This window comes from Ipomoea triloba, chromosome 15 (genome assembly GCF_003576645.1).
Source record: "Ipomoea triloba cultivar NCNSP0323 chromosome 15, ASM357664v1".
Lineage (NCBI taxonomy): Eukaryota > Viridiplantae > Streptophyta > Magnoliopsida > Solanales > Convolvulaceae > Ipomoea > Ipomoea triloba.
Window position 1 is genome coordinate 23941995 of NC_044930.1, and position 12173 is coordinate 23954167.

The following is a 12173-nucleotide window of genomic DNA, read 5'->3' on the forward strand; positions in this document are numbered from 1 at the left end:
CATGGGTATACTCCAATGTTTCCTTTTATTAAAGGGGCTCACTGTTTTTTGTTTACAATTAATTCCCTTGGTCCTATTTTGAAGAGCATGTAAATCTGTTTCAAATGAAGCAGCACATAAAAATGAGAAATTGAAAGTACAGATCCTGTTTCTGAAAACTGGATTAACAATACACACTTTTAAACAATCGCAAAAGGAAGAGATTGCACACAAATAAACATTTGACCTCTCTGTGAAATTCACAAAAGAAAGAATATATGAAAATTAGATGGATATCATCATAATTTGAAATGGCAGATTTATCTATGGAAATCATTTTGAGAAGCCACCATATTGTTGACCGCTGCTAAGGCTTGAGAAGATGTCATCTTCGGCATTTGAAGTAAACCCGGTTTTGCCCAGCCCAGACCCCTGACCCATCGCTCTCCCCATGTAAAATGTCGTCTGCACGGTGGTAGGTCCCTTGTCTTTCTCCTCAAATCCGTCACTCAATCCACCAACAATGCCAACATCTGCCAGGTTCACTTTCTTCGCTGAAAAAAAAAATTCTATAAAACGAGGAAAGACATTTTGCAATTTTCACCGACAAAAAAAGAATCCTGAGTGAGATACTGAGATGGTGGTCATTCAACAAAATCTAGTTCAAACTATCTATGCCAGCGGAGAAGATAAAACTTACGTGCACTTATGTTAAGATCAATCAGTCCACGGCTTAAAGAATCAGCCCATATTCCAGACTTGACCTGAAAAGCATCCTTCTTGGGTGGGGGCTTGGATTCTACCAAAGAATTGTTTAAGTTTCCTGGGCTTGTCAAATAAATCAACTTCTGAGCGAACGCTGGGCTTGTCAGTTGGAGCAGACACTGGTGCATCCAAGAGGTCACCAACCAAACTTTCCCCAAAAAGATCTACTTGGTTAGAACTTCCAACAGAAGGCTCTGTCCAATAAAATTAAAATGCCAACATAAATTTCAACCAGTAACCACCAAAATGTTTGCTGGTACCCTGACTGATAGTCCAGATTCTAGTGATAAGTGATAACCATGCCTGTTTAAGTAGGGCAACTCCAAAAAACTAATCTGACTACTAAAGTTCCTACTAATAAAGTGTTAAAATTTTCAGTAAAGATAGCTCATTTACTTTCTGTCTGTTATAATGCACATGGGCCAAACCACACTAAAAGACTAAATCCAATCAATTAACTAGTCTAACCCATGACCTTTATAAACCCATATGTTTTCTCTTATTTTATTAATGTCGGACTCTTAACACTGTCCATCATTAACAAACTTTTGGTTCCACCAAAAAAAATTAACAAACTTTTGGTTGAGATTGCTTCTTCCTAATGGCTGACAGAAACAGTATACACATTTGAGTGTGGAATTCCTAAAACTGTTAAGTGGTATGACAATATACAATTTTTAAAAAATCTTTTTACTTCCTAAATGTCTTAATAGCATCTAAGGAGATCATTCCTCGGTATGACACATGATACAAGAATCAGGAGTCAGAAATAAATTACCAAACAAAGCAGCATAAGTTACACAAGCAGTTGAAATCCTAGAGGGATCAATGTATTTGTATTTCATATGATACACGCATCTTGTCACCAATAAAAATGAAGAAATAAATACAAACAAAAAAGCATCCATAAAGACACTTACTAGCAGTTGAAGTCCCACGAGGATCAAAATCATCGCCATAATTGCTTCTTGGTGTACTTGAGTTTACTGAGGGTTTTGAAGCATTTTTTTTATCAGAGTAGCTCTTGTTTGTCGTCTTTGATCCACCAGCAGAAACACCACCCTGGCTCTTGCTGTGTGAAAAATTATGTTATATAGATTAGAAGCAAGTAATTCTATGGGTGGGGGAGGGGACCAATCATGAATATGATCCTATTATTAATCTAATCTTTGAATTGCTGAACTATATCTTATACAGCTGATTCAGCAACGAAGCAAATAAGGAGTATTTGTTCCATAAAAAATTCAAGACTGAAATCTATGTGGGGTAGATTTCTATCATGTGCATCCATAATAAAATTGAGAAAAAAGACAGACATGCACTTGATGCCAACACATTGCAGACAGAATCTCCTTCTCAGCAACCATGTGAGAAGAACACAATTTTGCAAGTCATGTATAGCAGCTTGGCCAAGAGTCTCTTTAAAAATGATAATGAAATGAGATTCACCATATTAAATAATACTCAAGAATTTTGTTTTAAGCTTGATCACATATTAAAAGCCAACAGTTACTTTGGTATGCCCAAAAATTCGGTGTTAAGTTTGATTAAATGTCTGTACGGATCCTCAGAGTTGGGAAAGATTCTTAAAAAATAAAAGTAAAATGCATACAATAACCTAATCAGTGAAACAGTTAAGTCTCGAGGAGAAAACAATTTGTTTATGCATGACAGAATTAAGCATTAAGTTTTACTATTAAATTTATAAGTGAAGAGTTTTGACAAAATAAAATACAAACCGAAATCTGATAAGTATGTTCTACGATCTCATCCACCGAACGTTCTGATCCATGTGCCACCAAATACTCTATAACAACCAATGCCTGATACAAATGTATTTTAAAATTTCAAAATTACATTTCCCAAAGTAGAACAAAATTGTGGAAAAAGTTACTTCGTGGGAACATAAAAAGAAAAAAGACAACAAAAAAGTTACAATTGGAAGTTGAAATACAATAACCTCGTACTGTTGAAAGATTTCAATTATTCCCTAATCCCTACCTTGTAGACATAACGCCAGTTCTTGTCAGTCTCTTTCAATCTTGTCTAAAGAACATTCATAACAATTGAACATTCAGAACTGCACAATATCTCAACACATCAACCACATAAGGGATAATTTCATAACCTTACCTAACATGAAGGGATTTCAAATGCAAGTAGAGTGGATAAAACATACAATTTCTTTGTAGCCTGTGCTATCTCAGCCATTGCAGTACCATGAGGGCCCCAAGGTTCATCGTCCGTCACATCCAATACCTTATTAATCCAATTGTAAAACCTTATGAATTCATCCATAATAAGGAAAAGGAAGATGTTGAAGTCTAGCATTCATCAATGCAATTAAGGCTAGTAGGCTACTGAAACTTCTAAGATCCCTGACTAGTGAGTTTACTGGAAAACAGATTGGTAAAGTCATACTAGCAAGTTAGGAAGTTGCATAATACTTAAAAGCATTATGGTAAGGAGATAGACATTTCCAAATTCCAACTTAGATGAAAAACTAAGCATTGGATGAGAAATGTTCCTGATGCCTTAATAGAATCCAAAACCAACAAAACTAAGGAGCATGGATATTTGGAACGGAAAAAATGTTTACTTCTAGCACCCCTGTTCAACTTGAGAAAAAACATTAATAGAAACACAGAGAAAAAAAAAAGGAAGCCATGAAGTGCTATTGCAACTACAACCAAGTCATATGCTAGTTTTGATGTTATATAATGTAATAGTCTAATAGACATACTACTCCACAAATTTCATTACAAAATAAGAAAGAGAAGTAAAGTGCATCCTTGATCAATGAACTTTTAATAAAAATATAATGACAGAAGATACTTGCAGATCTTTGCTATGTTACAAGAAAAGAATGAATGAAAAACATTAGGGTCCTCAGTTAATGAGTGATAAAAAAGCAACCCAAGAGAACCAATAAATTAAGAAAACTCCCAAAAGGGTAGAATGATGCATTAGCCTCTCTCCAGCCACAAATTCATTATATATATCGAAGCAAGTAGTAATGTAGTGTTGATGGGTGAGATGTCACATGACAATTCAGAATTTTCTATGTTGATAAGGAATTGACACTTGATGACTTGAATCCAAAATCTCTCTTGAAAAAAAAGGGGAAAAAAACAACATTCAATATTATAGTATTTTCAGGATAATGAAACAAGCATCTAAATGTTGAAGATTGAGATTCTCAGATCATTGTATGAATTCACAAGCTGTAATTAATAATTATTACAAAGTTTTCCTGAATAATTGTATCAGTGATGTCAATAATTTTTCCTAAACCTACTCTCTACAAAGAATAAATTTGTAGCTAAATGCTAAACAGTAAGTTTCTACAAACTCTTCCTAACCTCACTTGTATTCAGCTCAGCAATAGGTAAGTCCCAAGTAAAAAATACAAAACCTCAAGCATTCCGATCTAAAAACACATTAACAAATTAACCAAATGCAATATTTATTCGGCGTGCCCTCTAAACTATAGTTTGGAACAACATGCAGAGTTTTGATATTTTCAACATACCTTCTGTTCTATCTCAGGAACCTTCAACACTTTCAAATTCACCTCCCTCTTTCTGTAAATCAATTACGAGTATATAAATTTACGCATGAAGATGCTAAAACCAAAGAAAATCTAATACTAGTAATAAGTTTAAAATTATGAGCAAAAAAGTTTACAAAAAAAAAAAAATTGAAAACATATGCTAGGAGTATATGACAGAGCTGCTTACACTTCGCGGACTGTTTGATCGATGACTTTCATGAAATCCATGGCTGGATCTACCATTTTAAAAAAAAAATAAAACAAATTAATCAGAAATGCGAGAAAAAAGAGTAGCATTTGAGATTTATGGATCTTCAGATTGGAAAATGGAAGCGTGAGTATTGAGAACGCACCTTTGATTATCAAATGAAAGCAACAATATGGAAACGGAGATAAGATCAGATCTAAGAAAAATATGGTATCCTCACGAATAAGAAAATATAGATAGGAGTTTGAAGGAAAGCTCGTGATCAATTTTGATCATTGAGCCTTTTTGATCAGAAAAACATGATCGTCAACTGGTGGAATAGTCTAGGTAAGCAACACATCAATATCAATGGAATTGAATTTCAAGTCAAATGATAGTAGAGTCAAAAAACTAATACATCAACAAATACATCAATATTCAATGTAGAAAACAGTCTGAAAACAGTAGAACAGTCTGAAAACACAGTATACATCAATATTCAATTTCAATAGACTAATATTGATGTAGAGAACAGTCTCAAAACAGTAGAACACCACCAAAGAACACCACCGCCAAAGCAACACCTGAATCTATACTATATATAAAAATAATATCCTCCTCCCAAGTTTTCCCGCCCAAACTCAGGGGCATTTTAGTAAAATGAAATTAAGAATTATTTTATGGTTATTTTATTAATTAACTATATATATTTCCATAAAATTTATTTACATAATCCGGTAATCCCAAGAAAATTAAAACATCTACTCCAGTAGCATTCTTCCTAATTTTATTCCACATATATATATGGTTATTTTATTAATTAACCATTTATATATTTTCATAAAATTTATTGCCAATTACCCAAAAAAATTAAAACCTCTATCATTCTTCCTAATTTTATTCCAACAGATTTAAGTTAACGTCAATTTCTCTCATATAAGTTCCGAGCATGAGAGATTGTTCCCTCACAACTTCTGAACTCGGCAAAGTCGGCATTCGTCTCATACGTTTCCGATCACAACTCCGATGGACAAGCTCAAGACTCAAGAGTAAGTGAAAATCCTTTGATTTCTTTCTTTATTTTCATGGTTATGCTTTGTTGTTCTTTCTTTATTTCATCATTTAGTTTCTGATTTCGTGTTAACAATTTATTTTGAAATTTTTTGTAATTCAATTCGGTGATATATCGTTTCCTAGCGATAACGAAGCCCCATCTAACTCCTCTGAGAAAGCTACGGTGGTGCATGCACCAAGAATTGCACCGACCTACTTGAATCTGTTTAAAAAGATGGTTTCCAATGTGTCGTCGCCGGCACCGGTAAATCGCAAACATTCATCGGTGTCATCTAGGGTAAACGATAGGGGTTAGCGGAGGAAGAGGAGAAAGAGCATACCATATTCTCCCCCACAAGTGAAGCAGAAGAAAGATTTTGTTGACTACAAGTGAGTGGATGGGAAAAAGGTAAACGTGGTTCAAGGTCGTGAATTACATATTGGGGTTTTCGACGTGGAAGAACTGATGAAGATTGTTGAGTGTTTTTACCAGTATCAGCAATTGGGTCAGAAAGGGCAATGGATGAGGAGCAAATGGCGTGCAAGGGTTTAATTCAGTTGTTGTTACAATTATGTAGTGTGGTAAAATTACATATTTTTCTATTTCTAAAAGTTATTTTTTTGGAGAAGTTTCTGCGTATTTCTTTTTTAATTTGGTTTGGTTGTTGTTATAAATATGTTGTAGTAAAATTATTTGCTATTCCTATTCCTTAGTTGTGTTTCTTTTGAAAAGTTTATCTTATACTCTTGCATATTATTATGATTTTGTGATAGGATAAAAATAGTAATCCTCCTGGCATGGTATAATCAGAGATGAAGAAGTAGATCTATTGCATGAATAATAATAATATAAATTTTATACATTGATATAATCCTGTGTTAAGATAATAATAATAATAATTCAGAATTCTTAATATAATTTTCTAATATAATTTCCTAATATTAATATTAATAATTCAAAATGCTTAATATAAGTTCCTAATTAATTTTTTCTATTAAATCTGTTTATAACGGTAATTACAAATATAGTATTAAGAAAAATTAGTAGGATTGATAATCGATTTCCTAATATAATTTTTTATCTTACCTAAAAGGCTTCCTCCCAATTTGGTTTTTTTTTAGTACTACCTATCATATTTTTATTAATTGATACTTTTCCTAATATATCTAACCTAAAAGGTTTCATCATTTTTTGATAATACTGATCCATATGTTAATCTATTTATTTTGGTAATATATATAGGTAATAACCATACCATCTAAATAAGTAATTACCAACTGTATTTAACATCTAAATTTATTATGGTAATTAAACATTGAGAATTCCTTCTTATGACGATTATATTTGTTTTACTGCAAATAATATCAATTACCTGTGCATTTCCTTTGATTACTTTTGAATAATATAAAATCTTAAAAATTATAGAAATAAATGAATTAATACTTTCCGTTATTTAAATTTTATATTTTTATATAATCAATTAAGGAAATTGATAATACACCTATTAAGTCAATCATATTAAAGGATATTTAAAAAAATTATGATAATTGTTCCAATTCACATATTATTACGCTAATCCACAAATTATTACGTCCATACAATTATGCAAATTATTCAAATTCATAGATTATTACACATAAAATTATGCTAATAGTTACTTTTGAATAAAATCTTTAATTACAGTAATTAAGAAATTAATTCACACATTATACTTTTATTAAATTGTTTTTTTATACTTGCCATAATATAGCTTGCAATACTACAGATTTTATCTAATCAATTAAGGAAATAAGTGGTACACATATTACAACATAATTAAAGGAGATTAAAGGTACACATATTACATCAATAATTAAACAAAATTAAACTTACATGTATTATCTATACTATATATAAAAGTAAAATCCTCCTATTTCATTTTTCGCACCCAAACTTTTGTAGTCAATTAATTAAATATTTTATTGGTCAAATAATTAATAAAGTTTATTAGGTAAGAAAATGTAAAATGCAAATTAACTAATATCTATTAATTGGTAATATCGTTTTTATATTCACGTATCAATACTATTAATAAAAGTAAAATTCTCCCTTCATATTTTCGGCACAAGATAATATTATTAATTAATTGGTAAAAAAAATTAATAAAATTTAATTGGTAACAAAATTTTATTTACCAAATTCTGTGAATAATTAAACCATTATAATTGTAGAAATAATTGAAACAAATTCTGTGTAATTTTATAAGAAAAAATAATTTATTAATTATTATTATTAATTACACCAATAATAATAAAAATAATTCGAATACTTATCTATACTTCTATATCTAGACTACTATTAATAAAAATAAAAATATAAAATCATTATTTGTGAAATTTCCGCAAAAACAATAGAAAAGATAAAATAGAAAAGAAAAAGTGATATTACTAATTGATTTAAAATATAAAAGATCATAATCTATACTTCTATACTATATATAAAAGAAAAATCCTCATATTTTATTTTCCCGCACAAACTTTTGTAGTCAATTAATTAAATATTGCATTGATCAAATAATTAATAAAGCTTATTTGTTAAGAAAATGTAAAATGGAAATTAACTAATATCTATTAATTGGTAATATCGTTGCTATATTCATGTATCAACACTATTAATTAAAGTAAAATCATTTATCGGAAAAGGAAAATGATATTACTAATTGACCAAAAATTATTTTAAAACTTTGATAAAAAATAATTATACTTTCATTTTGAAAACTTTAAGTTATTTAAACTTAAAAAAAATTAATTAAACATGGGTTGTTAGATTTTTATAATAATCAAAATTAATTCATTCAAATATGGATTTGAATGAGGAAGATAAAAGTAAATGTAATATGGTGAAAATGAATATGCTTAAAGTATAAAAGTATAATTGCACATATATTAGTGTAATTGACTAATAATAATTGCCTAATAATTATTATGGTAATTAAGCTAAACATTGGTTGTTGAATTTATTTTTATAATAATTATAATTAAATTATTTCTCATTTTTCTCATATTTATTTTAGTAATAATATAATTACATAAGTCATATTACTTATAGATCTTTTTAAGATAACGGTAGATAAACAAGTCATATATTATTCAATTAATTGAGTAATACTTTTGCACTAATCTTATAATCAAATAAATGTACACGTTCAACATTAGAATTTTTTATAATTTTGTATTTATTTTTATTATCTCAATATATAATAAAATAAAATGTATCCGTGCATCGTACGGATAATTGGACAATTATTTGTTCTAATTCAAGCAAGGAAAACATCATAAAACATAATCGATCCAACCAATTTCATCAATTGCGCTATATAATATTCGATGTTATAATTTATATAATTGTATATCGATCCAAATATTCTTAAAATATTATAACGAATTCATTCCGTGCAACGCACGGACGAAAATACTAGTAAAATAATAAATAAAATGAACAAAATAATAAAATAATACGGAGTAATTAATAACGAGAGAGTGAAGAGTAGGAGAAGAGAAGACAAACCTCTCATCTAACGCCTTTGCCTTTGCCTTTGCTCCTTAGTAAAGTACCTGAGGAACACTACTAGCGCTGAGACCACCTCACAAAAGCGTTTGGCACAATCCGCCCAATAGGAAACCTCATCCAAAGCATGGGAGAGTGTGGATGGTGCATCATCAGGCATGGTTACAGACCTGCGGAAGGAAGAAGGTTCTCTGAGCTTGAAGTGGAAAGTAGAAGACCTGCGGAAGGAAGAAGATAAGTGAAACTAGAAGATATGGTTCTCTGAGCTTGAAGTGGAAAGTAGAAGACCTGCGGAAGGAAGAAGATGGAAGTGAAAGTAGAATGAAGATATTGGTTCTCTGAGCTGGTTATATGAGGGAGAAGATATGAAAAAATTAGGAGGGAAAGTCTGTTACAAGAGCTTGCTGACACGACACCTTCTAGCTGCTTCTAATTGATGTCCTCCCTAGGATCGGATCCGATAATTATACCTAGATTAAGGAAAGGATGGAGATGTTAAAGATGGAGTTTTGTGAGTCGTCGGATGATATTGCCCCACCGTACCCCGAGAATGAAAGGATTTTGTTTCGGGAAGAAATGATAGCTTTGAAGCAGAGAGGATGACATCCAATATCTCATCTCGGGAGGGATCAAATATGAAAATACGTACTTGTCCTATATTGGGGGATTGAAAAACGTACGTACGGGACCATGGACACGAGTCCTGTTATCCCCTCTGTTATATTAGTTCTACCGTACCACCACAGTTGATGTGCACGCAAATTCAAAAGCTCCTCATCTTCAATTCCGACTCTACACTCGAAAACATTACAATGAAAAACCACAAAGTAGAGTAGAGTAGAGTGGCACTCCTTGAATTCTACAGTCAATCATTCTCGCATGCATTCCAGCCAATCGAGAAGGATTGGCCAATGGCTCCTCTTGCTAATCACCGAGCCGTACGTGGATTATTGCTGCGTGAACCTCAACATACATTACGGACTGCCCTTCTCTTGAAGCTAGCCAAACTGGATCGCGTACCGTACGTTTTTTATTAAGGATGCTTGGATGGCGCATGGAATGTCTTGCATGGCATGGCATGCAGAATTCAAAAGAATGGAGTGCTGTTCTGACCATTGTCCTGTGATAATAATCACGTACGATAGCCTCCCATGAGCAAATTAAACTGTAAAAAGACCATTTAAATTCCAAAACATCCAGAGTTTAATGCATGCGGTCCTTGAACCAACTGTTTGAAGGATCTAAGCAGTAGTATGTACATCCTATCCTATCCTTGCGAAAAAACTCAAAGCTAGCTCTGAAAGGTCCTTTGAGATCAGAGAATTAAACCGCGCGCCATGCATTTAGTCACATATCTGATCGAGAGAACTCGGTCTGATCGGCAAAGGAAATGTAAAATTTTGATGTTGTTACAGCAGATGAAGATGAAAAATGGACTTTGAAAGAAAGATGGAATTAAGCAGAAAAGGCAATTCTTTGCGCAGAAACTTAACACTGTTGAAGCTGACAGGGGATCTCGCTACTTTCATGGGCTGATCAACAGTAGAAATGCCTCTTCCTCCATCACTGCTGCGCTATTATATTCTTGATAATAGTGGAGCCCCCACGACATCCTAGCTTGGCAAATTATATTGTTTGTGGAGTATTTCTAGGACGTCTGCCGTCCCTGGGCAAGGGCAGGCTGGGCCCTTGCCCAGGGCCCATGCTTGGAGGGGGCCTACCCCATCCACCCCATCACTTGTATATATATAGTGTATAATATGTCTATAAGTAAATACAATTCATATGCTTAAATTAAAGATGAAGTGGCTTAGTTGGTAGGATACAAGATTGCATGCGCCATGTTGTAATGATCACAGGGTTGAGACCCATTGGCTTCGTTTTGGTTATGTTTTCCCCTAAGAATGTATTAAATCAATTGGATATGTTTCCCCCAACCTTGTATTAAATCAATTTGATATGTTTCCTCCCAACCTTGTATTAAATACAAAATTGATTTGTACTTTCAATTTTTTTTTTTATTTGTGAGATTTATTTATAATTTTGAAATTTATTTATAATTGTATAATTTAATACTTGAATATTTATAATAAGTGTTATTTTGTGAACTTTTATAATGTCCCAACACTCTATTAAATAAAAAATTGATTTGAGAGATTTGTTTATAATTTTGAAATCTATTTATAAATGAGTAATTTACAAAAGTATTTATAACAAGTGTTATTTTGTGAACTTTTAGAATGGGTTATGAATTGTAAAAATTATTTAACTTGATTAATTAATTTATATAAAATATATTTTGTAATTTAGTTATTAATAAAAATTTAAATAATAGTTTGCTTTTTATGAATTATTAAGTCAATGTATTTTGAAGTTTCTATTATGTTTCATCATATCGTATTCAAATTATTTTAGAAAAATTTGAAATTGATCTCACTGAAAGAAAATAGTATTATAAATAGCATATCAATATAGGAGATGTGTGATTTATAGTGCATTTTCTATTCAAACCATTTTATCAAATTAACTTAATTATGTTTCATATTTTGTTATGTATACTTTACTGTATTTTGAAGTATTTTGATTCCACGTCCCCAATCACGATGATTTATAGCTTCATCCTTGTTTGTAAGTTTTGTTTTATAAATTTTTATTAATAGTTATTTTATTATTTATTATGATAACAATGTTATTGCTTTTAAGTTTATTTGATTTTATATTTTTGTTCATTTTTATAAACTATAATTATTTATTTATGAAGGCATTGATGTCTTTATTGATTACTTTGTATTTAGGAAAGCATTAATAAATTTTTGTCATGATTATTATTGTGTACGTAAAATTGTTAAAAACTTATGAATTTAGCTTATTTCTAAGTTATATGGTAATGCAATAGTATTTTTTTTAAATATAATTTAAATTTTAGGTATAAAAATATATGTTAAGTTTATATAGGGCTTATTTTTTTGACATGCCCCGGGTCAAGAAAGTGATAGGAACGGGCCTGAAAATAATAACCAAGACTGGCAGGGGTTCTACCAGACATCATTGACAAAGCTCAGGGCCGGTGCCTTTGTAGAAGGAAGGTG

General features: G+C 31.2%; 1 pseudogene; it reads right to left on the reverse strand.

The window, feature by feature from the left end:
* Positions 1-148: 148 nt before the first annotated feature.
* LOC116005902 lies at positions 149-5038 on the reverse strand (annotated as a pseudogene).
* Between the last annotated feature and the right edge of the window lie 7135 nt (positions 5039-12173).